This window comes from Camellia sinensis, chromosome 8 (assembly GCF_055761805.1).
Source record: "Camellia sinensis isolate YWXY chromosome 8, ASM5576180v1, whole genome shotgun sequence".
Classification (NCBI taxonomy): Eukaryota; Viridiplantae; Streptophyta; class Magnoliopsida; order Ericales; family Theaceae; genus Camellia; species Camellia sinensis.
The window spans coordinates 94,378,479-94,393,787 of record NC_138968.1 but is presented as its reverse complement, the minus strand read 5'-3'; the positions used below and the strand labels follow the sequence as shown (position 1 = coordinate 94,393,787).

At 35.8% G+C, this 15,309-nt stretch overlaps 3 long non-coding RNA genes across 3 annotated transcripts; all 3 read right to left on the bottom strand.

The window, feature by feature from the left end:
• Positions 1-267: 267 nt before the first annotated feature.
• On the bottom strand, positions 268-3,489 carry LOC114257392 (uncharacterized). The gene is made up of 3 exons (XR_014337117.1): positions 2,649-3,489; positions 1,874-1,918; positions 268-440 (listed from the first exon to the last, which is right to left on the bottom strand). It is a non-coding gene; the product is annotated as an uncharacterized LOC114257392 (long non-coding RNA).
• A 2,529-nt stretch (positions 3,490-6,018) lies between these two features.
• On the bottom strand, positions 6,019-9,239 carry LOC145796632 (uncharacterized). The gene is made up of 3 exons (XR_014337116.1): positions 8,399-9,239; positions 7,624-7,668; positions 6,019-6,190 (listed from the first exon to the last, which is right to left on the bottom strand). It is a non-coding gene; the product is annotated as an uncharacterized LOC145796632 (long non-coding RNA).
• A 2,531-nt stretch (positions 9,240-11,770) lies between these two features.
• On the bottom strand, positions 11,771-14,429 carry LOC145796631 (uncharacterized). The gene is made up of 3 exons (XR_014337115.1): positions 14,146-14,429; positions 13,371-13,415; positions 11,771-11,937 (listed from the first exon to the last, which is right to left on the bottom strand). It is a non-coding gene; the product is annotated as an uncharacterized LOC145796631 (long non-coding RNA).
• Between the last annotated feature and the right edge of the window lie 880 nt (positions 14,430-15,309).

Here is a 15,309-nt window from a genome sequence, read left to right as displayed (position 1 = left end):
GCCCTAAACTTGCCCCTAAAAGTTTGGGCATGACCTACACAGAAACGGACGCATAACCTGGTATACATATCATATGGGGCCTGAACGGAAGCATTTACCAATATAAATTAACATAAATAAAAAAAACTGCATCCATTGAGCGACCACTATCATGCCAGGATCACAGACAGAACATAAGGCAAATAAAGATACGGTGACGTGCACCAGAGAGTTAGCTGTGTATAGCTATATATATATATACAGACCCAGCCCTTAGAATTGGGCGTAAAACAGCATGGACAGGCAAAGGAATTATATATACATCAACCTTAAGCAAACAATCAGAGTGTAAATCAAAAGTTTAGCAAAAAGGGCGGCCTTCACTTAAGTGCCTGGATACTCTGAGGTTGACAAAAGAGGCACGGATGCCATGGGTTAAAACTGACCTCCAGGTGGAGTGCCTACAGAAACAGACATAAGACAAAGTGAGTCAAGCTCAGTGAACAGTAGTACATAAACAATTTAAAGATTAACTTAATTTACGTACAATGTACACATTTCTCTAATTAGATAAGTAAATGCAAAAATCCTGTGGTTAGTCTGATTCTGTACACATTTCAGGACAGTCTTGTCAGTTCATAACTTCATAGGTTGGCCCTTGGTCTGATGGGTTCACACATTCACAAATTAGCCCTTGGCTTAACTTAGATGCATAGCTTCACAAATTGGCCCTCGGCCTTTGTGATTCATAATTTCACAAGTTACAGATTCATACTTCACAAGTTGGCCCTCGGCCTCATAATTTCAGAATTCACAAGTTGGCCCTCGGCCTCATAATTTCAAAATTCACAAGTTGGCCCTCGGCCTCATAAGTTCACAAATTCACAAAGTGGCCCTCGGCCTCATAAGTTCACAAATTCACAAGGTGGCCCTCGGCCTCATAAGTTCACAAATTCACAAAGTGGCCCTCGGCCTCATAAGTTCACAAATTCTACCTTTCATATCTTCACAATTTATATCTTTCATAAGTTAACAAGTTATTCCTTTCATATCTTCACAATTTATATCTTTCATAATTTCACATAACCGGGTGACCCATAAAGGGACCAAATTGGCTCTAAGCCCAGCTCTTGTATGTATGGACTCAAGAGGTGGTTCGTATTGCAGCACTTAGTTTCGTACTAGGAATCAATAGTTCTTGAAGACTGAACAATTCATATTATGTCATAGCATAAAAGAAGTGAATAAACATAACATAATAATGCCAAGTTCATACAAATACCGTTCACAATGGTGCACATAAATTTCCCTTTATGATTCATTACATGTAGCCATAGTCATCTTACATATAACAAAGTATTAATAATAATTATTTACAGAAACACATGTGTCGTTACAGTACTATTCATGGGAATAGAACAAGTCGCACCATAACGTGAGTCATATAACAATGTTATTGATATTCCATTCTTTGACATATAAGGAAACCCATGGTTCTGTTCGATTTTCATTTCGTTAATCCATTTTAGGCAGATGTCTATGTCATAAAACATGTATCGAACTAAATAAGGCTGTAGGAGTCCAGGATAGGACGTTCAAAATGTCATGTTCCCATTAAGCGGGGTTTATATTCATAATCCCTTCTTGCCAACCAGTTGCATAATATTAATAATTCTTGTGCGGAGTTATAGGTAATTTACAGGTTATTATACATTAAGGATAATCATTAACCATAATCAGAATGTAGAGTAGTTTCAGCGTCATACCGAAGTGCACATAATCTTTTAATGTTCTCACCGATCCCTAAACAACATAAATGCTTACAAAGAACAGTACGTTAACAATAAGAATTATTTACGGTAAGTAAACGTACGATTGCAGAACTACTACTCACAGTGATCAGTTCCCGGTGGTAATAGGACGATGTTCTCGTCTCGACCTACAAGTACAGTGCACAACACATAATGTGAGATTATACTCGATCATTTACTTATTCTCTTTGATCATTCACTTAATTAGCCATGGTGGTACCAAGCTCATTATTTCTTAATAAGTTATACTCCATGTCACAGAAACAGGAGAAATCAATGGAAAATGGTTTAGGTGAAGAAATGGTATAAAATTAGTTGACAGAAAGTGAACAGTCGTCACTAATTTGGGCATAACTATTTTTGTATTTAGAATTTGGGAGTGAGACCACTTCCATTGAAAACTAGACTTCCGGGGATTGATTTTAGGCTCAAGAATCACTCAAAACGGAGCCCCGAGGCAAAAGATATGCTCATTCAAAGATGGCTGGACAAAGCTGTCTCCCGCACGTGCGGGAAACAGGGCCGCACGTGCGGCTCTGGGCAGATTGCTGTCCGAAAATGGCTGAAACTTTGGGGCTTTTCATTTTCAAAATCAAACCCTAATTACATGTAAATCAAAGTCCAAAACCCTTTAATACATGACCAATTTCACAATATTATTCTCCATCAACCATCATAACCTCAAAATACACAAATATAATGCCTATACTTCTTCAATCAAGAAATTCTAAGGAAATCAAGGTTCCATCAATATGTATACATAAAACCCTAACTCAAATGGGTTCAAAGCTTCCCTTATTATCATGATTTCATGAAATTGATGTCTCAAACATAAGGATTCGAGATAGATGATCATACCCTAGTTCCATCCTTGTCTTTCTCCTAGCTTTCTCCAATTCCTCCCAAGCTTCCCATGGATGATCTTCTTTTTCTTTCTTCACCCCCTTCAAGCATCTTCAAAACCCCATGAGTGTTGATTAGAGGAGCTTTCCTCTTCTTCCTTCCCTCTCTCTCACGGTTCTCTTCTCTCTCCCCCAAATATTTTATTTGACTTCCAAATGATAAGTTCACCACTCACATAGCATAACCATATATATATATATATAACCAACACCTAAGCTTTCAACAATAGGAATAGCCAAACACGCCCTTACGAATCGCGAAAAATTAAATTTCAATTACAGTTCCCAGGTGACTCTAAAAATTGTGCTGATCATAAATATGTCCCCTGTTCTGGTTTCTGAAGCCTCTAGGGCCTTCAATTTGCAGTATAAAGTTAACCACCTAAACATGCATTAACGAGTCAGACAAAATAGATTTCCAATTAATTTTCCCCAATAGTTCTAAAAATTCCCATTAAAATACCCAAGTACTCAATTTTGATTTCTGAACCCGTAAAGGTCGGTAATTTCAATTTTACAGTCGTGGCTCAACAAATAATTCCTCAATTTGAACACATATCAATAAATCAAAATGCATTAACACAATAGGCCGTAAAGGTAATCTCTAATACGGATTTTGGGGTCGTTACATCCTCCCCACCTTAAAAAGTTTGGTCCTCCAAACTTGATTCACCCTGCCACAAGTCCAGTTTCGTCTTGGGTACACAACATTTCTCAATTATTTAACAATTCACAATCCTATTTAGTCAATTTCAATGGAGTTTGCTCCAAGAGTCACAAGTAATTCATCTTTACTATCTAATTGGTAACCCAATTAATAAAAATACTTAATATCATCAAAACATCATCTCATTATTCATGAATCTTGTACATTTCAATTTATTACTCACGGAAATGAATTCATTCGAGTATTTGATTGCATGCAACTCATAAGCTATTAAACATAATTCAAATTCTTTAGGTTCACAACAACCCCCATTATCATAATTCCTCAAAGGTTAAGGAGACATTACTACATACTCACGTTTCAAAGGCATATGCTTCTTACAACAATTAAATCTAGAATAACACATATGTTCTAAATCAACGACTTGGTGACTTCCGTCGTACCAGTTATAAATTATCAGTTCAAATCAAATTTCTAACAGACTCCAAAGAACAGCTCAAATCCCATATCAAGGAATTACATGTTCAGGGTAAATTATTAGTAAAATCAAATGCGGCTCAAACCTTTATGGTTAACGGGCATTAATAGTTCGTATACAAATCTCAGCACTTGGTAATTCCTATAATAGAAGTCACTTAGTGATAAGCTGGTAATCCAAGCTGTACATCATTTCAATAAACATGAATAAGTCGTATAGGCATGTAGTCTCTAGCTTCACAATTGTTCTTTGTATTTTCCATTTCCGAAAACACAACAAAATCATTTCGTTATATGGATTTAAAACCATATATACTAATTCGTAACAAGATCAGAACGATGGGAAGAAAAATCCCAATCAACATCGTTAATTCTTCACAGTATTACTTCTAAATACAGTAACACAAGGAGAAATCAAGTAGTTATGACTATACCAAAGTAAATAATCTATAGTGTTATAAATTCACGCAAACATACCATTGTAGATACTTGGTCATACCGTCATAAATTCAATCGAACATTACATACAACTATAACAACCATTATTTTGAGCAAAGGGAGCCACTCAAAACAAAGTCAAAAATCAAATTCAAAATCATGCTTGATTAATCAGTCATAACCATAAGGTCATAGATTTCCTTAAGTTTACAGTATTCACATCCATCCAGATTCCATATTGGCTTGAAATTCAACAATTTAGTGACGAAATAATTTGACCACTTAATATCAGAGTTAGAACACTTAGCCAGATCAGTTTAATAAAATAAGAAATCAATTCGGAATCACGTCGCACATATTATACAAATCAATATAAGTACACCGGAGGAGGTAAATGTCCAGTACATACCGTTAACTCACCATCAATATAGAATATGCCCATGCCCACTCTTTTTTTTTTATTTATTTATTTATTTTATTTAATTTTTTTTTTTAGTTCACAGTGCCGTGCAGAACAATTGCAATATCTAACATTTGCACATTTACGCAGAAGTATATCACAGAAATGATTTCTCAATCTTAAGTCATTAGTATACAGAAACAGAATTTTTAATTCTTACAGTAACTTATCCGTTTATCAATCATTTAGTTTGATCTCGAAGTAGTCCATAACTGTCTATCTTGTTACAAGTCTCATGTAAATAGACACGTAATGTGGGTAAGGTCCTCCATGTTGTTCAACCATTCTTTATAAAAAAATCCTGATTACGGAGTACAGTTTACACATAACAAAATAGATTACAGATAACAGAGTTAGCTTTCAGATTTCAACTTCAAATTTCAAATTACAGATTCCAGATCGCAGGTTTCCATAAAAAAATTACACAATTCTAACAGGGGTCATCATATGCCTAACTTCTTCTTACAGCCAATCGTACTCAGCACAATTTCAGTTAGCACACAAACACATTTTATCAAAATATTCATGTGTAGTAATTGCTCAAATCACAGATCTAAACATTGTTGTGGCAAAGAGGACTATATCATTTTCTTTAGTCTTAGAAATATTCTATACTTAGAGTTTAATCACATCACCTAAACAGATGGTAAGTAACTTCCAATCCACAAATAACAATCGATACCTTACATCTTATTTAATCATTGACAAATGGATGATCTTACCGATCAGCTCGAACCCTTACCACGCTTCTGCAGTGTAATTTTGTTGATTTAATCGCATCTGCATGTCTTATTATGTTCTACATAACAATCATTCACAATATACACAAAGAATATATAACGGACATGGGCTATAATCGTTAGCGTTAACAGAGTACATTTAACGTTGCTATCAATTTTTCCATTTTCATTCAAAATGTCATGCATGATGCCTAAGTCTTTTCTAGACACCCTAAGGCTCAATGGACTCGTGTGTGAGATAGCAACATGTGCTCTGATACCACTTGTCACGCCCTAAACTTGCCCCTAAAAGTTTGGCCATGACCTACACAGAAACGGACGCATAACCTGGTATACATATCATATGGGGCCTGAACGGAAGCATTTACCAATATAAATTAACATAAATAAAAAAAACTGCATCCATTGAGCGACCACTATCATGCCAGGATCACAGACAGAACATAAGGCAAATAAAGATACGGTGACGTGCACCAGAGAGTTAGCTGTGTACAGCTATATATATATATATATATACAGACCCAGCCCTTAGAATTGGGCGTAAAACAGCATGGACAGGCAAAGGAATTATATATACATCAACCTTAAGCAAACAATCAGAGTGTAAATCAAAAGTTTAGCAAAAAGGGCGGCCTTCACTTAAGTGCCTGGATACTCTGAGGTTGACAAAAGAGGCACGGATGCCATGGGTTAAAACTGACCTCCAGGTGGAGTGCCTATAGAAACAGACATAAGACAAAGTGAGTCAAGCTCAGTGAACAGTAGTACATAAACAATTTAAAGATTAACTTAATTTACGTACAATGTACACATTTCTCTAATTAGATAAGTAAATGCAAAAATCCTGTGGTTAGTCTGATTCTGTACACATTTCAGGACAGTCTTGTCAGTTCATAACTTCATAGGTTGGCCCTTGGTCTGATGGGTTCACACATTCACAAATTAGCCCTTGGCTTAACTTAGATGCATAGCTTCACAAATTGGCCCTCGGCCTTTGTGATTCATAATTTCACAAGTTACAGATTCATACTTCACAAGTTGGCCCTCGGCCTCATAATTTCAGAATTCACAAGTTGGCCCTCGGCCTCATAATTTCAAAATTCACAAGTTGGCCCTCGGCCTCATAAGTTCACAAATTCACAAAGTGGCCCTCGGCCTCATAAGTTCACAAATTCACAAGGTGGCCCTCGGCCTCATAAGTTCACAAATTCACAAAGTGGCCCTCGGCCTCATAAGTTCACAAATTCTACCTTTCATATCTTCACAATTTATATCTTTCATAAGTTAACAAGTTATTCCTTTCATATCTTCACAATTTATATCTTTCATAATTTCACATAACCGGGTGACCCATAAAGGGACCAAATTGGCTCTAAGCCCAGCTCTTGTATGTATGGACTCAAGAGGTGGTTCGTATTGCAGCACTTAGTTTCGTACTAGGAATCAATAGTTCTTGAAGACTGAACAATTCATATTATGTCATAGCATAAAAGAAGTGAATAAACATAACATAATAATGCCAAGTTCATACAAATACCGTTCACAATGGTGCACATAAATTTCCCTTTATGATTCATTACATGTAGCCATAGTCATCTTACATATAACAAAGTATTAATAATAATTATTTACAGAAACACATGTGTCGTTACAGTACTATTCATGGGAATAGAACAAGTCGCACCATAACGTGAGTCATATAACAATGTTATTGATATTCCATTCTTTGACATATAAGGAAACCCATGGTTCTGTTCGATTTTCATTTCGTTAATCCATTTTAGGCAGATGTCTATGTCATAAAACATGTATCGAACTAAATAAGGCTGTAGGAGTCCAGGATAGGACGTTCAAAATGTCATGTTCCCATTAAGCGGGGTTTATATTCATAATCCCTTCTTGCCAACCAGTTGCATAATATTAATAATTCTTGTGCGGAGTTATAGGTAATTTACAGGTTATTATACATTAAGGATAATCATTAACCATAATCAGAATGTAGAGTAGTTTCAGCGTCATACCGAAGTGCACATAATCTTTTAATGTTCTCACCGATCCCTAAACAACATAAATGCTTACAAAGAACAGTGCGTTAACAATAAGAATTATTTACGGTAAGTAAACGTACGATTGCAGAACTACTACTCACAGTGATCAGTTCCCGGTGGTAATAGGACGATGTTCTCGTCTCGACCTACAAGTACAGTGCACAACACATAATGTGAGATTATACTCGATCATTTACTTATTCTCTTTGATCATTCACTTAATTAGCCATGGTGGTACCAAGCTCATTATTTCTTAATAAGTTATACTCCATGTCACAGAAACAGGAGAAATCAATGGAAAATGGTTTAGGTGAAGAAATGGTATAAAATTAGTTGACAGAAAGTGAACAGTCGTCACTAATTTGGGCATAACTATTTTTGTATTTAGAATTTGGGAGTGAGACCACTTCCATTGAAAACTAGACTTCCGGGGATTGATTTTAGGCTCAAGAATCACTCAAAACGGAGCCCCGAGGCAAAAGATATGCTCATTCAAAGATGGCTGGACAAAGCTGTCTCCCGCACGTGCGGGAAACAGGGCCGCACGTGCGGCTCTGGGCAGATTGCTGTCCGAAAATGGCTGAAACTTTGGGGCTTTTCATTTTCAAAATCAAACCCTAATTACATGTAAATCAAAGTCCAAAACCCTTTAATACATGACCAATTTCACAATATTATTCTCCATCAACCATCATAACCTCAAAATACACAAATATAATGCCTATACTTCTTCAATCAAGAAATTCTAAGGAAATCAAGGTTCCATCAATATGTATACATAAAACCCTAACTCAAATGGGTTCAAAGCTTCCCTTATTATCATGATTTCATGAAATTGATGTCTCAAACATAAGGATTCGAGATAGATGATCATACCCTAGTTCCATCCTTGTCTTTCTCCTAGCTTTCTCCAATTCCTCCCAAGCTTCCCATGGATGATCTTCTTTTTCTTTCTTCACCCCCTTCAAGCATCTTCAAAACCCCATGAGTGTTGATTAGAGGAGCTTTCCTCTTCTTCCTTCCCTCTCTCTCACGGTTCTCTTCTCTCTCCCCCAAATATTTTATTTGACTTCCAAATGATAAGTTCACCACTCACATAGCATAACCATATATATATATATATAACCAACACCTAAGCTTTCAACAATAGGAATAGCCAAACACGCCCTTACGAATCGCGAAAAATTAAATTTCAATTACAGTTCCCAGGTGACTCTAAAAATTGTGCTGATCATAAATATGTCCCCTGTTCTGGTTTCTGAAGCCTCTAGGGCCTTCAATTTGCAGTATAAAGTTAACCACCTAAACATGCATTAACGAGTCAGACAAAATAGATTTCCAATTAATTTTCCCCAATAGTTCTAAAAATTCCCATTAAAATACCCAAGTACTCAATTTTGATTTCTGAACCCGTAAAGGTCGGTAATTTCAATTTTACAGTCGTGGCTCAACAAATAATTCCTCAATTTGAACACATATCAATAAATCAAAATGCATTAACACAATAGGCCGTAAAGGTAATCTCTAATACGGATTTTGGGGTCGTTACATCCTCCCCACCTTAAAAAGTTTGGTCCTCCAAACTTGATTCACCCTGCCACAAGTCCAGTTTCGTCTTGGGTACACAACATTTCTCAATTATTTAACAATTCACAATCCTATTTAGTCAATTTCAATGGAGTTTGCTCCAAGAGTCACAAGTAATTCATCTTTACTATCTAATTGGTAACCCAATTAATAAAAATACTTAATATCATCAAAACATCATCTCATTATTCATGAATCTTGTACATTTCAATTTATTACTCACGGAAATGAATTCATTCGAGTATTTGATTGCATGCAACTCATAAGCTATTAAACATAATTCAAATTCTTTAGGTTCACAACAACCCCCATTATCATAATTCCTCAAAGGTTAAGGAGACATTACTACATACTCACGTTTCAAAGGCATATGCTTCTTACAACAATTAAATCTAGAATAACACATATGTTCTAAATCAACGACTTGGTGACTTCCGTCGTACCAGTTATAAATTATCAGTTCAAATCAAATTTCTAACAGACTCCAAAGAACAGCTCAAATCCCATATCAAGGAATTACATGTTCAGGGTAAATTATTAGTAAAATCAAATGCGGCTCAAACCTTTATGGTTAACGGGCATTAATAGTTCGTATACAAATCTCAGCACTTGGTAATTCCTATAATAGAAGTCACTTAGTGATAAGCTGGTAATCCAAGCTGTACATCATTTCAATAAACATGAATAAGTCGTACAGGCATGTAGTCTCTAGCTTCACAATTGTTCTTTGTATTTTCCATTTCCGAAAACACAACAAAATCATTTCGTTATATGGATTTAAAACCATATATACTAATTCGTAACAAGATCAGAACGATGGGAAGAAAAATCCCAATCAATATCGTTAATTCTTCACAGTATTACTTCTAAATACAGTAACACAAGGAGAAATCAAGTAGTTATGACTATACCAAAGTAAATAATCTATAGTGTTATAAATTCACGCAAACATACCATTGTAGATACTTGGTCATACCGTCATAAATTCAATCGAACATTACATACAACTATAACAACCATTATTTTGAGCAAAGGGAGCCACTCAAAACAAAGTCAAAAATCAAATTCAAAATCATGCTTGATTAATCAGTCATAACCATAAGGTCATAGATTTCCTTAAGTTTACAATATTCACATCCATCCAGATTCCATATTGGCTTGAAATTCAACAATTTAGCGACGAAATAATTTGACCACTTAATATCAGAGTTAGAACACTTAGCCAGATCAGTTTAATAAAATAAGAAATCAATTCGGAATCACGTCGCACATATTATACAAATCAATATAAGTACACCGGAGGAGGTAAATGTCCAGTACATACCGTTAACTCACCATCAATATAGAATATGCCCATGCCCACTCTTTTTTTTTATTTATTTATTTATTTTATTTAATTTTTTTTTTTAGTTCACAGTGCCGTGCAGAACAATTGCAATATCTAACATTTGCACATTTACGCAGAAGTATATCACAGAAATGATTTCTCAATCTTAAGTCATTAGTATACAGAAACAGAATTTTTAATTCTTACAGTAACTTATCCGTTTATCAATCATTTAGTTTGATCTCGAAGTAGTCCATAACTGTCTATCTTGTTACAAGTCTCATGTAAACAGACACGTAATGTGGGTAAGGTCCTCCATGTTGTTCAACCATTCTTTATAAAAAAATCCTGATTACGGAGTACAGTTTACACATAACAAAATAGATTACAGATAACAGAGTTAGCTTTCAGATTTCAACTTCAAATTTCAAATTACAGATTCCAGATCGCAGGTTTCCATAAAAAAATTACACAATTCTAACAGGGGTCATCATATGCCTAACTTCTTCTTACAGCCAATCGTACTCAGCACAATTTCAGTTAGCACACAAACACATTTTATCAAAATATTCATGTGTAGTAATTGCTCAAATCACAGATCTAAACATTGTTGTGGCAAAGAGGACTATATCATTTTCTTTAGTCTTAGAAATATTCTATACTTAGAGTTTAATCACATCACCTAAACAGATGGTAAGTAACTTCCAATCCACAAATAACAATCGATACCTTACATCTTATTTAATCATTGACAAATGGATGGTCTTACCGATCAGCTCGAACCCTTACCACGCTTCTGCAGTGTAATTTTGTTGATTTAATCGCATCTGCATGTCTTATTATGTTCTACATAACAATCATTCACAATATACACAAAGAATATATAACGGACATGGGCTATAATCGTTAGCGTTAACAGAGTACATTTAACGTTGCTATCAATTTTTCCATTTTCATTCAAAATGTCATGCATGATGCCTAAGTCTTTTCTAGACACCCTAAGGCTCAATGGACTCGTGTGTGAGATAGCAACATGTGCTCTGATACCACTTGTCACGCCCTAAACTTGCCCCTAAAAGTTTGGCCATGACCTACACAGAAACGGACGCATAACCTGGTATACCTATCATATGGGGCCTGAACGGAAGCATTTACCAATATAAATTAACATAAATAAAAAAAACTGCATCCATTGAGCGACCACTATCATGCCAGGATCACAGACAGAACATAAGGCAAATAAAGATACGGTGACGTGCACCAGAGAGTTAGCTGTGTACAGCTATATATATATATATATACAGACCCAGCCCTTAGAATTGGGCGTAAAACAGCATGGACAGGCAAAGGAATTATATATACATCAACCTTAAGCAAACAATCAGAGTGTAAATCAAAAGTTTAGCAAAAAGGGCGGCCTTCACTTAAGTGCCTGGATACTCTGAGGTTGACAAAAGAGGCACGGATGCCATGGGTTAAAACTGACCTCCAGGTGGAGTGCCTATAGAAACAGACATAAGACAAAGTGAGTCAAGCTCAGTGAACAGTAGTACATAAACAATTTAAAGATTAACTTAATTTACGTACAATGTACACATTTCTCTAATTAGATAAGTAAATGCAAAAATCCTGTGGTTAGTCTGATTCTGTACACATTTCAGGACAGTCTTGTCAGTTCATAACTTCATAGGTTGGCCCTTGGTCTGATGGGTTCACACATTCACAAATTAGCCCTTGGCTTAACTTAGATGCATAGCTTCACAAATTGGCCCTCGGCCTTTGTGATTCATAATTTCACAAGTTACAGATTCATACTTCACAAGTTGGCCCTCGGCCTCATAATTTCAGAATTCACAAGTTGGCCCTCGGCCTCATAATTTCAAAATTCACAAGTTGGCCCTCGGCCTCATAAGTTCACAAATTCACAAAGTGGCCCTCGGCCTCATAAGTTCACAAATTCACAAGGTGGCCCTCGGCCTCATAAGTTCACAAATTCACAAAGTGGCCCTCGGCCTCATAAGTTCACAAATTCTACCTTTCATATCTTCACAATTTATATCTTTCATAAGTTAACAAGTTATTCCTTTCATATCTTCACAATTTATATCTTTCATAATTTCACATAACCGGGTGACCCATAAAGGGACCAAATTGGCTCTAAGCCCAGCTCTTGTATGTATGGACTCAAGAGGTGGTTCGTATTGCAGCACTTAGTTTCGTACTAGGAATCAATAGTTCTTGAAGACTGAACAATTCATATTATGTCATAGCATAAAAGAAGTGAATAAACATAACATAATAATGCCAAGTTCATACAAATACCGTTCACAATGGTGCACATAAATTTCCCTTTATGATTCATTACATGTAGCCATAGTCATCTTACATATAACAAAGTATTAATAATAATTATTTACAGAAACACATGTGTCGTTACAGTACTATTCATGGGAATAGAACAAGTCGCACCATAACGTGAGTCATATAACAATGTTATTGATATTCCATTCTTTGACATATAAGGAAACCCATGGTTCTGTTCGATTTTCATTTCGTTAATCCATTTTAGGCAGATGTCTATGTCATAAAACATGTATCGAACTAAATAAGGCTGTAGAAGTCCAGGATAGGACGTTCAAAATGTCATGTTCCCATTAAGCGGGGTTTATATTCATAATCCCTTCTTGCCAACCAGTTGCATAATATTAATAATTCTTGTGCGGAGTTATAGGTAATTTACAGGTTATTATACATTAAGGATAATCATTAACCATAATCAGAATGTAGAGTAGTTTCAGCGTCATACCGAAGTGCACATAATCTTTTAATGTTCTCACCGATCCCTAAACAACATAAATGCTTACAAAGAACAGTGCGTTAACAATAAGAATTATTTACGGTAAGTAAACGTACGATTGCAGAACTACTACTCACAGTGATCAGTTCCCGGTGGTAATAGGACGATGTTCTCGTCTCGACCTACAAGTACAGTGCACAACACATAATGTGAGATTATACTCGATCATTTGCTTATTCTCTTTGATCATTCACTTAATTAGCCATGGTGGTACCAAGCTCATTATTTCTTAATAAGTTATACTCCATGTCACAGAAACAGGAGAAATCAATGGAAAATGGTTTAGGTGAAGAAATGGTATAAAATTAGTTGACAGAAAGTGAACAGTCGTCACTAATTTGGGCATAACTATTTTTGTATTTAGAATTTGGGAGTGAGACCACTTCCATTGAAAACTAGACTTCCGGGGATTGATTTTAGGCTCAAGAATCACTCAAAACGGAGCCCCGAGGCAAAAGATATGCTCATTCAAAGATGGCTGGACAAAGCTGTCTCCCGCACGTGCGGGAAACAGGGCCGCACGTGCGGCTCTGGGCAGATTGCTGTCCGAAAATGGCTGAAACTTTGGGGCTTTTCATTTTCAAAATCAAACCCTAATTACATGTAAATCAAAGTCCAAAACCCTTTAATACATGACCAATTTCACAATATTATTCTCCATCAACCATCATAACCTCAAAATACACAAATATAATGCCTATACTTCTTCAATCAAGAAATTCTAAGGAAATCAAGGTTCCATCAATATGTATACATAAAACCCTAACTCAAATGGGTTCAAAGCTTCCCTTATTATCATGATTTCATGAAATTGATGTCTCAAACATAAGGATTCGAGATAGATGATCATACCCTAGTTCCATCCTTGTCTTTCTCCTAGCTTTCTCCAATTCCTCCCAAGCTTCCCATGGATGATCTTCTTTTTATTTCTTCACCCCCTTCAAGCATCTTCAAAACCCCATGAGTGTTGATTAGAGGAGCTTTCCTCTTCTTCCTTCCCTCTCTCTCACGGTTCTCTTCTCTCTCCCCCAAATATTTTATTTGACTTCCAAATGATAAGTTCACCACTCACATAGCATAACCATATATATATATAACCAACACCTAAGCTTTCAACAATAGGAATAGCCAAACACGCCCTTACGAATCGTGAAAAATTAAATTTCAATTACAGTTCCCAGGTGACTCTAAAAATTGTGCTGATCATAAATATGTCCCCTATTCTGGTTTCTGAAGCCTCTAGGGCCTTCAATTTGCAGTATAAAGTTAACCACCTAAACATGCATTAACGAGTCAGACAAAATAGATTTCCAATTAATTTTCCCCAATAGTTCTAAAAATTCCCATTAAAATACCCAAGTACTCAATTTTGATTTCTGAACCCGTAAAGGTCGGTAATTTCAATTTTACAGTCGTGGCTCAACAAATAATTCCTCAATTTGAACACATATCAATAAATCAAAATGCATTAACACAATAGGCCGTAAAGGTAATCTCTAATACGGATTTTGGGGTCGTTACAGTAAAATTGTAAGAATACAACATTATTTGAATAGACAATTACAAAGGAATATTTACCTCATCATACTTACTCTATATAAGGTTGGAATTCTGCAAAGTAAAATGGTATGATTTGCTGCAAAATGCACCTAATCTAAATGCATTAGTTGATGATTCTTGTTCTTGGCTAGCACATTCCTCAGGATTCTTTACTATGGCATCAGTGTGGAATTGGGTGGAATCATTCAAAGGGCTTGAAATTACAATCTTCGTGTGTGGATGGTGGAGTAAAGGTTTTTTGTGGGAATGTTTAATAAATACTAGGAGATTCTTTTTAGGGGCATTCCTATACCTGGTAATTTTTTAGGGCTGGTGGCTGAAATGTTATTTGAGTGATTTTGACTGGTGGCACAAAGACTATTTTTCCAGGTAAAGTTACTACTAATCATCATATCATGCAACTAGCATTCCCATTTTATTCATATGCTTTTCTGTTTGATAAGTAACATTCCATTT